The sequence below is a fragment of the Macaca nemestrina genome, chromosome 10 (genome assembly GCF_043159975.1).
Source record: "Macaca nemestrina isolate mMacNem1 chromosome 10, mMacNem.hap1, whole genome shotgun sequence".
NCBI lineage: Eukaryota > Metazoa > Chordata > Mammalia > Primates > Cercopithecidae > Macaca > Macaca nemestrina.
Window position 1 is genome coordinate 37,595,949 of NC_092134.1, and position 13,308 is coordinate 37,609,256.

The 13,308-nt window shown below is 40.3% G+C and overlaps 1 protein-coding gene across 7 annotated transcripts in view; it reads left to right on the forward strand.

The window, feature by feature from the left end:
- LOC105483673 (ubiquitin specific peptidase 44) overlaps positions 1-13,308 on the forward strand; it is a 35,359-nt gene that overhangs the window by 4,096 nt on the left and 17,955 nt on the right. For 2 of the 7 annotated variants that reach the window (XM_011744647.3, XM_011744646.3), the window contains exon 2: positions 10,716-11,032. The exons of 3 other annotated variants lie outside the window; for them this stretch is intronic. The gene's annotated coding sequence lies outside the window, so the exon portion shown is untranslated. Of the gene's footprint in view, positions 1-7,406; positions 11,033-13,308 lie in introns of those variants that run through there. 2 more of the 7 variants (XM_024793354.2, XM_071071290.1) reach the window with 2 other exon arrangements.

Genomic DNA, 13,308 nt, shown 5'->3' on the forward strand with positions numbered 1-13,308 from the left:
ATTCTAGCTTTTTTCACACTAGCCATTAGTTTTGCATATGTTCGATGTCAGATTTTTCAGTCCAGTAGTTATCACTGTGGACTATCCAAATTCAAATGTAGAGATATTCTAATATTGAACAGTTAGTCCAGTGCATACAGTTTAGAAAGTTGAAATATTTTGACTACTTCGTGTTTTTCTTCCCAAATGTTAATTGTTTGAGATTTTTTTAGCTTAAAAAATTTTAAGTGATGAATGAACCCGCATTTAGTATACTATACAATGGTACACCTTTTGGAATATTTAAAATGTAGAATCTGTTGAAGATTTGGGTTAGATATTTGAAATAAATTTTCTAGCCAGTTGTCTTTCTCCCTTTTCTACAGATTTATCTTTTCTGTACTACAAAAAAAGAAAGTGTCATATACACTCTACCAAACTTCTCCTCTACACACTTGAATCTTACTATTACAGCGTTTTGGTTGTGCATAGAGAATTTTTCTGCTCATTGGGTTGAGGGCAGAGGCTGTGTTTTATATGTGTATCTTTAGTAGCTGACTAACTGCTTAACGTGGAGGAAAAACCGCTGTGTAAATTTGCTGAATTGGGGTTTTGAATGGTAGAGGATACAGAAATTTGGCTTCTTGGTAGCCAAAAAAACAAAAAAACAAAACACGTGCTTCGAAGTCTCTGTCCTTCCTGCAGTGTTAGGCAGAACAAACGTGGGTGCCAGATTCTAATGGAGTTGTCTGGTCCAGGGAGATTAGCGAGAGGCTGGGGCAGGGGCTCAGGAGTCTAATCAAGATAGGCAATAAATCGTGTGCCCGAATAATTCTCTGAATTCAGTAACGGGGGACAGTTTTGCTATTAGGCCCAGCCTAAATAGGTGACAAATAACTGAAATACAGAAGGATTCTACAAATAATGGCCTTATGGCTAAAAGATCGTTGTAAAAGTTGTAACTGATATTCACAGCAATTTTAGACACCATAAAAAAGTTTATTAGGAAGAATTCATTTTTGATGGAGTTTTACACGTCATAGGAAAAAGGTAATTTGTAGTCTAACAATATACTTGCTAGATCAGCTCATAGATGTGCTAGAATGACATAGTCTAGGCATTTTACGGACAGAGTATTTGAATTCAATTTTTCTGACCCATGGTAGGATACTCAGTATTACTCTGAATGTTTCTCTCATTGTTACAAAGTTAGCTGCAGTAGATTGATGTGTAAATATGTTGATGTGACATGATGAGAAATGTTTTGGAACAAAATTACTTGTTAAGTAGGGATGGGGGTGAGAAATTCAAATAACCTGGAGACAGAAACTGCTTTCAGTAGCTTTATCTTACAACGTGTTCAACTAGATTCAATCTTTGCTTCAGGAGAGGTGTTAGAGACGTGAGGAAGGCCCAAGGGAAAAGGGTGTCCTTTATTGTTTAATGAGGAGTTTCAAGCGAGATCAGGGTAATTATAGATTCTAGATCTCTAAAGGAAGAAAGAATAACCAGGGCCTTTCTAGGGATAAAGGAAAGGAAATACATCATGATTGACATGGAGAGGTGCCAAAGCACACAATGGACATAATAGCATACCTAAGAGGGAGTAGGGAGGGTTTGAGAGCCCATTGTGTTCATTCGCTCAGTAATTTGTTCATTCAAAAATATTGAACCTCTTTCTGTGTACCAAGCACTGTGCTTGACCCTTGGCGTTTTACAAACTTTTCTTAAGAGGACAGAATACTATGGTGGTTCCGTGAAGTAAATGGAAAATGGAAAACTGCTTATACGAGTGGGTAAGATTTACCCTAATTACTACAAACTATGGATAAAGTTGTTTTCATTCTTATCCAAATGCATTGTGGTGGTTAGTAATTCCTAAGACCTACTTCCTACCGAAATTACCATTTCCTTCTATCTTTTATTATGGAAAATAACAAATCATACAACTTTTAATAGCCTGTAGAGGATCTGTTTAGTTTGTTACTGTTTAAAGAAAAATGTTTTGTTACAAAAATTATCTTCATTAAAATAGTCAACATATTCTCCCTCTGGGAGATTTCAATTTTTTTTTTTTTTTTTAATGAGATGGTTACTGTGACACTTTTATTTTTAAATGTATTCTATTTTATGCCCAGTGGTACTTACATTTCTTCTTTAATAGAGTTAGAATGTATATGTGTTCGTGTAAAATATGAATGCCCGTTTCTTATGAAAATAGTTTATATCCCAATTACAAAGTTTTAAAAATTAAACATTCATAGTAAGATTTGTTAAAAACATCTTTTTTTTTTTTTTTTTGGAGACAGTCTCACTCTGTTGCCCAGGCTGGAGCAGTGGCGCAGCCATTCTCTTGCCTCAGCCTCCCGAGTAGCTGGGACTACAGGCACCCGCCACCACGCCCGGCTAATTTTTTCTCTTTTTAGTAGAGACGGGGTTTCACCGTGTTAGCCAGGATTGTCTCGATCTGCTTACCTTGTGATCCACCCGCCTCGGCCTCCCAGAGTGCTGGGATTACAGGCCTGAGCCACCGTGCCTGGCCAAAAACATCTTAACAAAAGATGTTTGGGAAGTGGCTAGTCATATATGAGAGTAGAAAAGTATTTATTGTGGCCGGGCGTGGTGGCTCACGCCTGTAATCCCAGCACTTTGGGAGGCCGAGGTGGGTGGATCACGAGGTCAGGAGATCGAGACTATCCTAGCTAGCACAGTGAAATCCAGTCTCTGCTAAAAATACAAAAAACTTAGCTGGGCGTGGTGGCGGGCGCCTGTAGTCCCAGCTACTCAGGAGGCTGGGGCAGGAGAATGGCGTGAACCCGGGAGGCGGAGCTTGCAGTGAGCCGGAGATCGCACCACTGCCCTCCTGCCTGGGCGACAGAAAAAAAAAAAAAAAGTATTTACTGTTCCAAAGTTTAAAGGCTTTTATGTGCCATGTTAAGAAGTTTAGATTTAACTTGTGGTCTTTCAAGACTTTAAACAATCTTAATATTTATAAAATCATGGCTATTTTAGAAATACCTTAATTTTTATAAAATTGTGGTTATAAGACACTAAGACATATAAAATGTAAATATCGTATGATGATTATTTGACTAAGTATGAGCTATGGCGGGAGGAAGCTTCTTAATAGTGAATGAAAATGTTATCTCAGTGTCTATTCAGATTTTGACATATAATTTTTTTCTTTGTTTTTCCACACTATACAGATGTATAGAATAATTCTTTTTTTTTTTTTTTTTTTTTTTTTTTTTTTTTTTTTTTTGAGACTGAGTCTGGCTCTGTCGCCCAGGCTGGAGTGCAGTGGCCGGATCTCAGCTCACTGCAAGCGCCACCTCCCGGGTTCACGCCATTCTCCTGCCTCAGCCTCCCGAGTAGCTGGGACCACAGGCCGGCTAGTTTTTTGTATTTTTTAGTAGAGACGGGGTTTCACCATGTTAGCCAGGATGGTCTCGATCTCCTGACCTCGTGATCCGCCCGTCTCGGCCTCCCAAAGTGCTGGGATTACAGGCTTGAGCCACCGCGCCCGGCCGAATAATTCTTTTTAGGAATGTATTTCAGCCATTTCCCTCATTCTGTCACTTTATTAAATAGTAATTTAATTTGGCTTTTTTTGTGTGTGTTTATTCTTCATGGTAATTTCCTGACTTTCATTAAAATATTTTTTAAAGAAGGGATCCGAAAATTGAGCTACTAATTACACCAATTAGATCTATATTACATTATTCATACCATTGACCTTTGGTACCTGATATCCTCTTGTAAGAACCTCCAGGGCTTACAGCTGTATAGTCCCTTTCCATGCTTTCTTTCCAAGTATCTTCATAAACTGAGGTCGAAAGGGAGTGGCCGGCTGAAAAGTTTATTATGTCAAAGATAACTAAAATTTACAGTGGAATGTCATTTGTTTTTGTTTTGTTTTGGTTTTTGTTTTTTTGTTTGTTTGTTTTTGAGACGGGGTCTCCCTCTGTCTCCCTGGCTGGAGTGCAGTGGCGCAATCTCGGCTCACTGCAAGATCCACTTCCTGGGTTCACGCCATTCTCCTGCCTCAGCCTCCTGAGTAGCTAGGACTACAGGCACCTGCCACCACACCCGGCTAATTTTTTATATTTTTTAGTAAAGACGGGGTTTCACCGTGTTAGCCAGGATGGTCTCGATCTCCTGACCTCGTGATTCACCCTCCTCGGCCTCCCAAAGTGCTGGAATTACAGGCGTGAGCCACCATGCCTAGCCGATGACTTACTATTTTCAACCTGTTTTTTTTGTTTGTTTTTTTGAGATGGAGTCTTGCTCTGCCACCCAGGCTGGAGTGCAGTGGCTCACTGCAACCTCTGCCTCCAGGGTTCAAGCGATTCTCCTGCTTCAGCCTCCCGAGTAGCTGGGATTATGGGTGCCCACCACCACAACTGGCTAATTTTTGTATTTTTAGTAGAGACAGGGTTTTCACCATGTTGGCCAGGATGGTCTCGAACTCCTCAGGTGATCTGCCCACCTTGGCTTCCCAAAGTGCTGGGATTACAGGCGTGAGCCACTGTGCCTGGCCTCTTTTCAACCTCTGATTCAAATATTATAAAGAGGATGACCTGCCGTTAATACTAGTTGGTTGCTCCAAGAATATGGTAGCCTGAAAAAATATAGCTATACATCTATACAATCTTCATAAAGCCATGAGAGAATTTTTAGGTTAAAAGATGATGTTTGAGGCTGGGCACGGTGGCTCACGCCTTTAATCCCAGCACTTTGGGAGGCCGAGGCGGGTGGATCACGAGGTCAGGAGATCGAGACCATCCTGGCTAACATGGTGAAACCCCGTCTCTACTAAAAAATACAAAAAATTAGCTGGGCGTGGTGGTGGGCGCCTGTAGTCCCAGCTACTCGGGAGGCTGAGGCAGGAGAATGGCGTGAACCCGGGAGGCAGAGCTTGTAGTGAGCCGAGATCGCGCCACTGCACTCCAGCCTGGGCAACAGAGCAAGACTCCGTCTCAAAAAAAAAAAAAAAAAAGATGATGTTTGGGATATAGTCTTTTCCTGACCATAAGGAGCCTACCCAATAGGTGGCAGAGTAGCACAAGGATTCACATTTGGCAAGTGACATAATGTTAGCACAATCCAAAGTCCTTTAAAAGAAATGAGAGAAGCCTGGGCGTAGTGTCTCATGCCTATAACCCCAGCATTTTGGAAGGCCAAGGCAGGAGGATCACTTGAGACCAGAAGTTTGAGACCAGCCTGGGAAAAATGATGAAACCCCATCTCTACAAAAAATATATACCTTAGCCAGGCATTGTGGCACACGCCTGTAATCCCAGCTACTTGGGAGGCTGAAGTGGGAGGATCACTTGAGCCTGCAACAACAGGTTGCAGTGAGCTGAGATCATACCACTGCAGTCCAGCCTGGGCAACAGAGTGAGACCCTGTCTCAAAAAAAAAAAAAATAGAGAAGATATTGTTTTTGACCAAAGAGTTTATGAAGGAGTTGGACCTTGGAGGATGAAGATGAGTTCTGAAAATTAGCTGGGGCTGACTTTTTGGCTGGCGTGCATGACAGGTAGAAGGGTAATAAGGTGAAGATAGGTTAGAATCTGATTGTGGAGGATTTTGAAAGGAAGACTGACAGATGTATATGTTTTTATTGAAATATTTGTCAAACTGTTATGAAATTAGTTGCAATCAGTAGTTTTTAAATGAAGCAGGAAATAGCATACTTTTTTTTATTTTGTTTTTTTTTGAGACAAGGTCTTGCTTTTTTGCTGAGGCTGCAGTGCAGTGGCACCATCATGGCTTGCTGCAGCCTCGACCTCTCCAGGCTCAAGTGATCCTCCCACCTCAGCCTCCAGAGTAGCTGGGCTTATAGGCACACGCAACTGTGCCAGGTAATTTTTGCATATTTTGTTTCACTATGTTGTCCAGGCTGGTCTCAAACTCCTGAGCTCAAGCAATCTGCCCACCTCGTCCTCCCAAATTGCTAGGACTTTATATTCTGAGCATGAGCAACTGTGCCCAGCCATAATTCATTATTCTTTTTTTTTTTTTTTTGAAACAGAGTTTCACTCTGTTGCCCAGGCTGGAGTGCAGTGGCGTGGTCTTGTGATCTCGGCTCACTGCAACTTCTGCCTCCCAGGTTCAAGCAATTCTGCCTCAGCCTCCTGGGCAGCAGCTGGGATTATAGGTGCCTGCCACCATGTTCGGTTAATTTTTTGTATTTTTAGTAGAGGCGGGTTTCACCATGTTGGCCAGGCTGGTCTTGAACTCCTGACCTCAAATGGTCTACCCACCTTGGCCTCCCAAAGTGCTGAGATTACAGGCGTGAGCCACCACGCCTGGCCCAGAATACATTATTCTTTTTGTTTGTTTGTTTGTTTTGAGACAGAGTCTTGCTCTGTTGCCCAGGCTACAGTTCAGTGGCATGATTTCGGCTCATTGCCAGCTCCACCTTCCGGGGTCACACCATTCTCCTGCCTCAGCCTCCCGAGTAGCTGGGACTACAGGCGCCTGCCACCACACCCGGCTAATTTTTTGTATTTTTAGTAGAGATGGGATTTCACCATGTTAGCAAGGATGGTCTCGATCTCCTGACCTCGTGATCTGCCTTACCTCGGCCTCCCAAAGCGCTGGGATTACAGGCATGAGCCACCGCACCCGGCACGTTGTTCTTTTAAGGATTGTTTGTAAAGCATTTGTTCCAGAGTGTGTGTGTTATGTGTGTACACCTATTTACTGGGGTGTGAGGTAAAATTTTTGAGTCTCAAAGTTCAAAAGCCTCTGCATTATTGAACTACAGGGAACCATTGGAGGATTTTAAGTACAAGAGTTAAAGGTTCACACAAGCTGAGGGAGCAGAGAGTGGGTTATTATTGTGCCTATTAGGCACAGAGTTTAAGCTTTGCAAGATGCAAAGAGTTATGGAATGGATGGTTGTGCAACAAAGTAAATGTATGTAACACTACTATACTGTACAGTTAAAAGTGGTGAAGATACATTTTGTTATGTGTATTTTACTAGAATTTTAAAAAAATAAAACATTTTTTAAATTGCTACTTCTGTATGGTGAGATCAGGGGGAATTTGTTTTCTTCTCTTTCCCAATTTTTCTGTAATGAATATATTTTGCTTTCATAATGAGGAAATTAAAATTATAATTTTTTCATCAAAAAGTTAAAGGCTCAGAGCAAACTTGAAGGTTAATTTGGTGGGGTAGTATGGAGGACAGAGCCCAGATGATGAGAGACCAGTTTGGAGGCTACCAAAATATTGTGCTCCAGGAACAATATAATAAAATCCATGAGAGTGATAGCTGTGGAAATGAAAAGTAATAGAGACTTAGGGAACAATAACCCTAAGTATATAGGAATAGAAAAGATGGGAGGGAAAGCAGGGTTTGGTGGCTCGTGCCTGTAATCCCAGCACTTTGGGAGGCCGAGGGTGGGTGGATCACCTGGGTCAGGAGTTCGAGACCAGCCTGGCCAACATAGTGAAACCCCATCTGTACTAAAAATACAAAATTCGCCTTGCGTGGTGGCGCATGCCTGTAATCCCAGCTACTTGGGAGGCTGAGGCAGGAGAATCACTTGACCCCGGGAGGCAGAGGTTGCAGTGAGCCAAGATCATGCCATTACGCTCCAGCCTTGGCAAAAAGAATGAAACTTCAGTCAAAAAAAAAGAAAAGGTGGAAGGGAAGAGTAAAGAAAATCCTTAAGATTTCTAGCCTAGGTCCTAGAATGATAATATAGTATCTGTTAGAGAAAAATACCAGATAGAAAGCTAATTTGGGAAGGTAAGATACATAGGTAAGCTGACTTTGGGTTTTGCCTGAGACTGGTTCAGAAAGGTCAGGGCTAAGGATAAAGTCTGGGTAGTCAGCTATCCAGAACTGATGATCAGACCTCTGTTGGAACCTCTGTAGGATGAGTTCGTTATCAGAAGAGGTTTGAAGAGCTACAAAAATACAACAGGAAGATATTATACTACATGCTAAACTCTGGGTTGTAGGTTACAAACAGCTATAATTTGAGTAGATAGAAATTAATTTCAGAGAGTCCTCACTGTGGTGAGTATAAGTAGTTTTATGCTGTCGAACTATAACAAGTTAAATATATTACCTATGGTCTTATTTGATTTTGGAGTTTGATATAAACCATTGATTAAAAACCGTTTAGAAGATCATCTGTTTCTCTCCTAATCATTTTAGCTTTTTGTTTAGTAAATGCTTCAATGATATAATAATTCTACATAAAATTAGTTTTCAATAAGTCAAATATAGTTATTTAACTTCAGAGATTTGCTGAAAGGAATTTTTAAAATGCATGCTCAGTCATAGGTATGAAAAGTATGAAGAGCTTGAATGGCTTTCTTTGAACAAATTAAATTTTTTATTGTCTTTTTGCACTGAAGAATGATAAAAAGCTTTTAGAATATTTGTAAATACATCTAATTTTAAAAATGAAAATAGTATATTTGGTGTTTAAAAAGCCATTTCATTGACAAGTCACACTGATGGAAAAATAAAAAGCAGAAAAAGAAGCCATTTGATAGCTACTAATTTGGATTTCAAGTGTGTAACAGTTTTTAAATGCATGAGAATGATAGCGCAGATAGTTTTAATCCTTATAGATTCCATTCCAAGCATGCTATTTGTACGGTGCTATTATATTGGTACAGGTAATATTTTGTCAGAATCTGCATGAGGGATATAAAAATGTTTTGTCAGGTAATACCTCTTTGAAATGAATACCTCTTTAAAATGAATATGCTGCCAAAAATCAGACATCCAATCTGCTGATGCCGGAGCTAATGCATAGTTCACAGCGGTGGATTAGCAAATGAAAAGAGGTGCTCTGAACCCAGTAGAGGAAAATAGAAAGTGTCAAGAAAATACTACCATCCTCCTTTCTTTCATCCAAGCTCTTAGATCTTTGTGTGGTGAGGCCCCTTTGGGGATACCCTAGTAACTGTCTGAGCTTCAGCTCCAGGCAGGAGTGCAAACTGGAGATCTCTGGGGACAGCAGCCTGGCTCTGCAGCTCCTGCTTTCCTCTGTGCCGTTGCCTCTGTTGTCCACCCCCTACTGATTTCTTTCGTAAGTAGACAGGGTAAGTGGGCCCCCTACCCTAAAATATTAATCTCGTGATCTGTCATTCCACTATGCTGGTTTCACGTCTTTCTATTTTTAAAAAGGTCTTATCTTTGAGAGACCCCCTTTTAAAATGCAAATACCCCTGGGAGAGGTCAGACCTTAGTTCCTAGCTAACATCTTGATTATCTCTTAGCACCTTGGTTGGTCTTAGTACACATTTGGCTGAGAAGAAGGAATCCCTGGCTAAAAGTGATCAACTAGAAGGAAACTAGCATTTATAATAATAATTTATTATTATTTTATTACTATTGGCAGCTAAGATGTACTGAGGGCCATATTATTAAGTGCCAGGAGTTGTTCTAAGTTAATTCCCTCAACAACCCTATTGGTATTATTACCACTGTTACTTTACAGATAAGAAAACTGAGGTATCTAGCACATAGTTTATGGTCACATAGTAAATCCTGTCAAGTGTTAAACTCGGGTATATAGATTCCAGGGTGTGCTCACTAACCGTTTTACTGTAATACCTCTCTTCTACCGTGATGTCTCTCAGATGACATCTAATCAAGATTTCACCCTTTTCACAATTCTGTATAAATAGAATGATGTGTTTAATTATAGATGCCACTTCTTTTGAAGGTCAAGTACTTTATTATCTAAATAGATTTTTTAGCAACAGCTTCAATGAAACAAGCACTTTTTTTGTATTCAAGGGAATTTATTTGCAGAGTAGAGAAAGGAGTAAAGAGGCTAGTGTACAATTTAACACATACATAACACTATCTGAGTTGCTTTTCTTTAAAACGTTATTTTTACAATTTTGAAAGTATAGATTAATAAAGAAAGTACAGAATTTGCAGTCCCATTACCCAGAGATAACCTCAGAATAAATGTATGTATTATCACCAGACTTTTTTCTATTGAGTCTTTTCTGAAGGTGTTAACTCATTCTACATCTTTAAAATTTTGGAATGAAATGATCTTTTTTGAGAGTAAATGCTGGCATTTCCTTCTTCATCTCTGCAAGGATGTTGAACTAATAATTATTTTTGGCCTGGCATGGTGGCTCACGCCTGTAATCCCAGCACTTTGGGAGGTCAAGGCAGGCGGATCATGAGGTCAGGAGCGCAAGACCAGCCTGACCAACATAGTGAAACCCCATCTCTACTAAAAATACAAAAATTAGCTGGGCATGGTGACGTGTGCCTGTAATCTTAGCTACTTGGGAGGTTGAGGCAGGAGAGTCGCTTGAACCCGGGGGGTGGAGATTGCAGTGAGCCAAGATAGCACCACTGCATTCCAGCCTGGGCAACAGAGTGAGACTTCGTCTCAAAAAATAAAATAAAAATTATTTTCTATGATTTACCAGAAACATGTTTAACTAAATTTTCTCTGCGTTCTTTATTTTATCCATTTTGAATCAAAGGTAATATAGAGCCCTAGATTCTTCCCTTAACCTCCAAATTGAGTAAGTTCTCTCAACCAATGTTTATTAAGCACTAATTCTACCTCTGCCCCTTCTTCAAAACTGCTATACTCCTGCAGCTTTAATTTCCTTATAATTTCTGGACTGTTAGTCTCTCTTAATCACTCATCTCTTCTCCAGAGCTCTTTGTAATTCAGATCCCTCTGTAACCCACAGATCTGATCGTATCATTCTCCTTTACAGATTTCTTCAGTGGCTCTATGTTGCTCATAGGCCCTAGAAGCAAGCTTGGGGATGATTAGGGCAAGTAATTCTCTGAGTCCCAGGTACCAGCAAGTGGCTCTAGAAGGGGAGTTGCTGGTGTGTGCAGACTTCAGGTGGCCACATGTCCTTGGCCTTGCTGACTACACATTAATGGAGGAGGACTACAGCAAGGAACTCCTAAAGTGGTTGTTTAGGTCTAGATGCAGACCGTGCTACTGTGTGTTGAGAGTAGACCATTCGTGGCAGTAAGGACAGAAGTGGAGAGAACATCTGGGAGCCTTACTGCAGTAATCCAGGTAGGACTTGATTGTAGATTGGATCAGGTTGGTGGCAGTAGAGGCACTAAGTAAGTCAGATTCTCAGTATATTTTGAAGGTAGAGTCAACCATTTTTCCTAAAGGATAGATTGAGAGAGAGAGAGAGTCAAGGATGACTCCAAGGTTTCTTGCCTCAGTACAGGAAGGTATGGGATAGTGGAATATATTAATCACTGATGTCTCAATTTTACCATTAGCAACTATTGTCATATCCTAGGTGTTCTAATAAAATAGCATATTTGACCAGATTTTAAACCTCTGGAAATTTTGAGAGAGAGAAGTAAATTTAAAATGTGCACTTAAAACGTGTGTGAACATGGGGGCCGGGCACGGTGGCTCATGTCTGTAATCCTAGCACTTTGGGAGGCTGAGGAGGGTGGATCAATTGAGGCCAGGAGTTCCAGCCTGGGCAACATGGTGAAACTATGTCTCTACCAAAAATACAAAAATTAGCCAGGCGTAATGGCACATGCCTGTGGTCTCTGCTACCGGCAATGCTGAGGTGGGAGAATTGCTTGAACCTAGGAGGTGGAGGTTGCAGTGAGCTGAGACTGCACCACTGCAGTCCAGCCTAGGTGACATAACAAGACCCTGTCTCAAAAAAAAAAAAAAGAAAAAGAAAAGAAAAAGAAAAAAAAGAAAGAAACGTGAACATGTGAGAGTTGGGACTGGTCAGTACCTGATACCTAAAAATTAAGGAACGATTATGAGATTTTACAAAAACAGGTGGGAAGGAACCAAATATCAACTGCTTTTGCAGTTTTCCTGAGGCCTGGAGGTGGCACTTGCAGGTACCATTGAAATTCACAGTTTCAACTGCCCTAAAAATTTAATGCCTTGGTCATGATACATAGGGTGTTTTTAGTGTTCCGTAACTAGGTCTCCACTCAAACCCTGAAATTTGTCTTTGATTTGTATTACAATGAAAAAGGTGTTTTGTGATCACGACTTTTTAAATAAGATTTCTGTTCATTACATGTAAATAACTTAGAGCAGAAGTGTTCCTGACTTTAACTGATAAAGGAACAAGTTCTGTGTCAAAAATCACGTAAGCTTTTTTTTTTTTTAAATAAGCTTATAATTTCAGATAGGCTTAGGCCTGCTAGAATGTGATACAAGCTTATTGCTACCTTCTTCATATTCTTTTTTTTCTCTTTATTTCCTTGTATGTTCCTGAGAATATTCAAATACAAGAGCACTTTCTCCTCTTCTGTCTTTCTCTTTCCCTAAAGCCACCTGTCAAGTCTGTTCAGCCTCAGAGTATGTTACAGAGCTATGAATTAAAGGCAATTATTGATTTACCCAATGGAAAAAAATAAGTTTAATGGTAATTAAATAGAATATCTAATATTATTTATTTAAATAGGGTAATTTTTCGCTGTAGCTACAATTAAAACTACCATTTACTGAGCATTTACCGTGTGTCAGATAAATATTATCTCTCAGTTCTTCAACAATTCAATTGAAGTTGGTATGGTTTAGAGAAGTTAAAACATTTGCTCAAAATCATACATTTAACGTTTTTCTGCCTTAAAACTCAGCCTTTCTTATTTGATTATGCTTTATTAACTCTGCATAGGGCTCAGAATGTTTATAAATATTAGTGAGATATATTTGGGTCTTGCCAACCCCAGTCTTTAAGAAAAGGGGCCAGGCACAGTGGTTCATGCCTGCAATCCCAGTACTTTGGGAGGCCAGGGTGGATAGATGACCTGAGCTCAGGAGTTCAAGACCAGCCTGGGCAACATGATGAAACCCTGTCTCTAGTAAAAATACGAAAAACAAATTAGCTGTACATGGTGGTGCATGCCTATAATCCCAGCTACTTGGAGGCCAAGACACAATAATCATGGGAGCCCAGGAGGCAGAGGTTGCAGTGAGCTGAGATTGCACCACTGCACTCTATCCTGGGCCACAGAGCAAGACTCTGTCTCAAAACAAAACAAAACGAAAAAGAAATGTAGTTTTGGAAACTGCCCTCAGACTGCTGGGTAAAAAGGATAGATCTTAAGCTATTTCAGTGGAAAGTGATTACTACCCATTTTTCGCCACTAGATGGTGGCAGAAAGTTAAAAACAAAAGTTAAAGGTGACTCATTAGAGAAAGTGAAGTGTCTGTGCTTTCAGAGCAAGGTAGATGTGAAATCAGGGAAGTCTAGAGCAAGGGAAATGTGAGAACTGCCAATGGTATTATAACAGCCTGGAAATTGGGAGCAAAGGACACAAATCTTTATTATGCTTGGGAAAAATATGAAA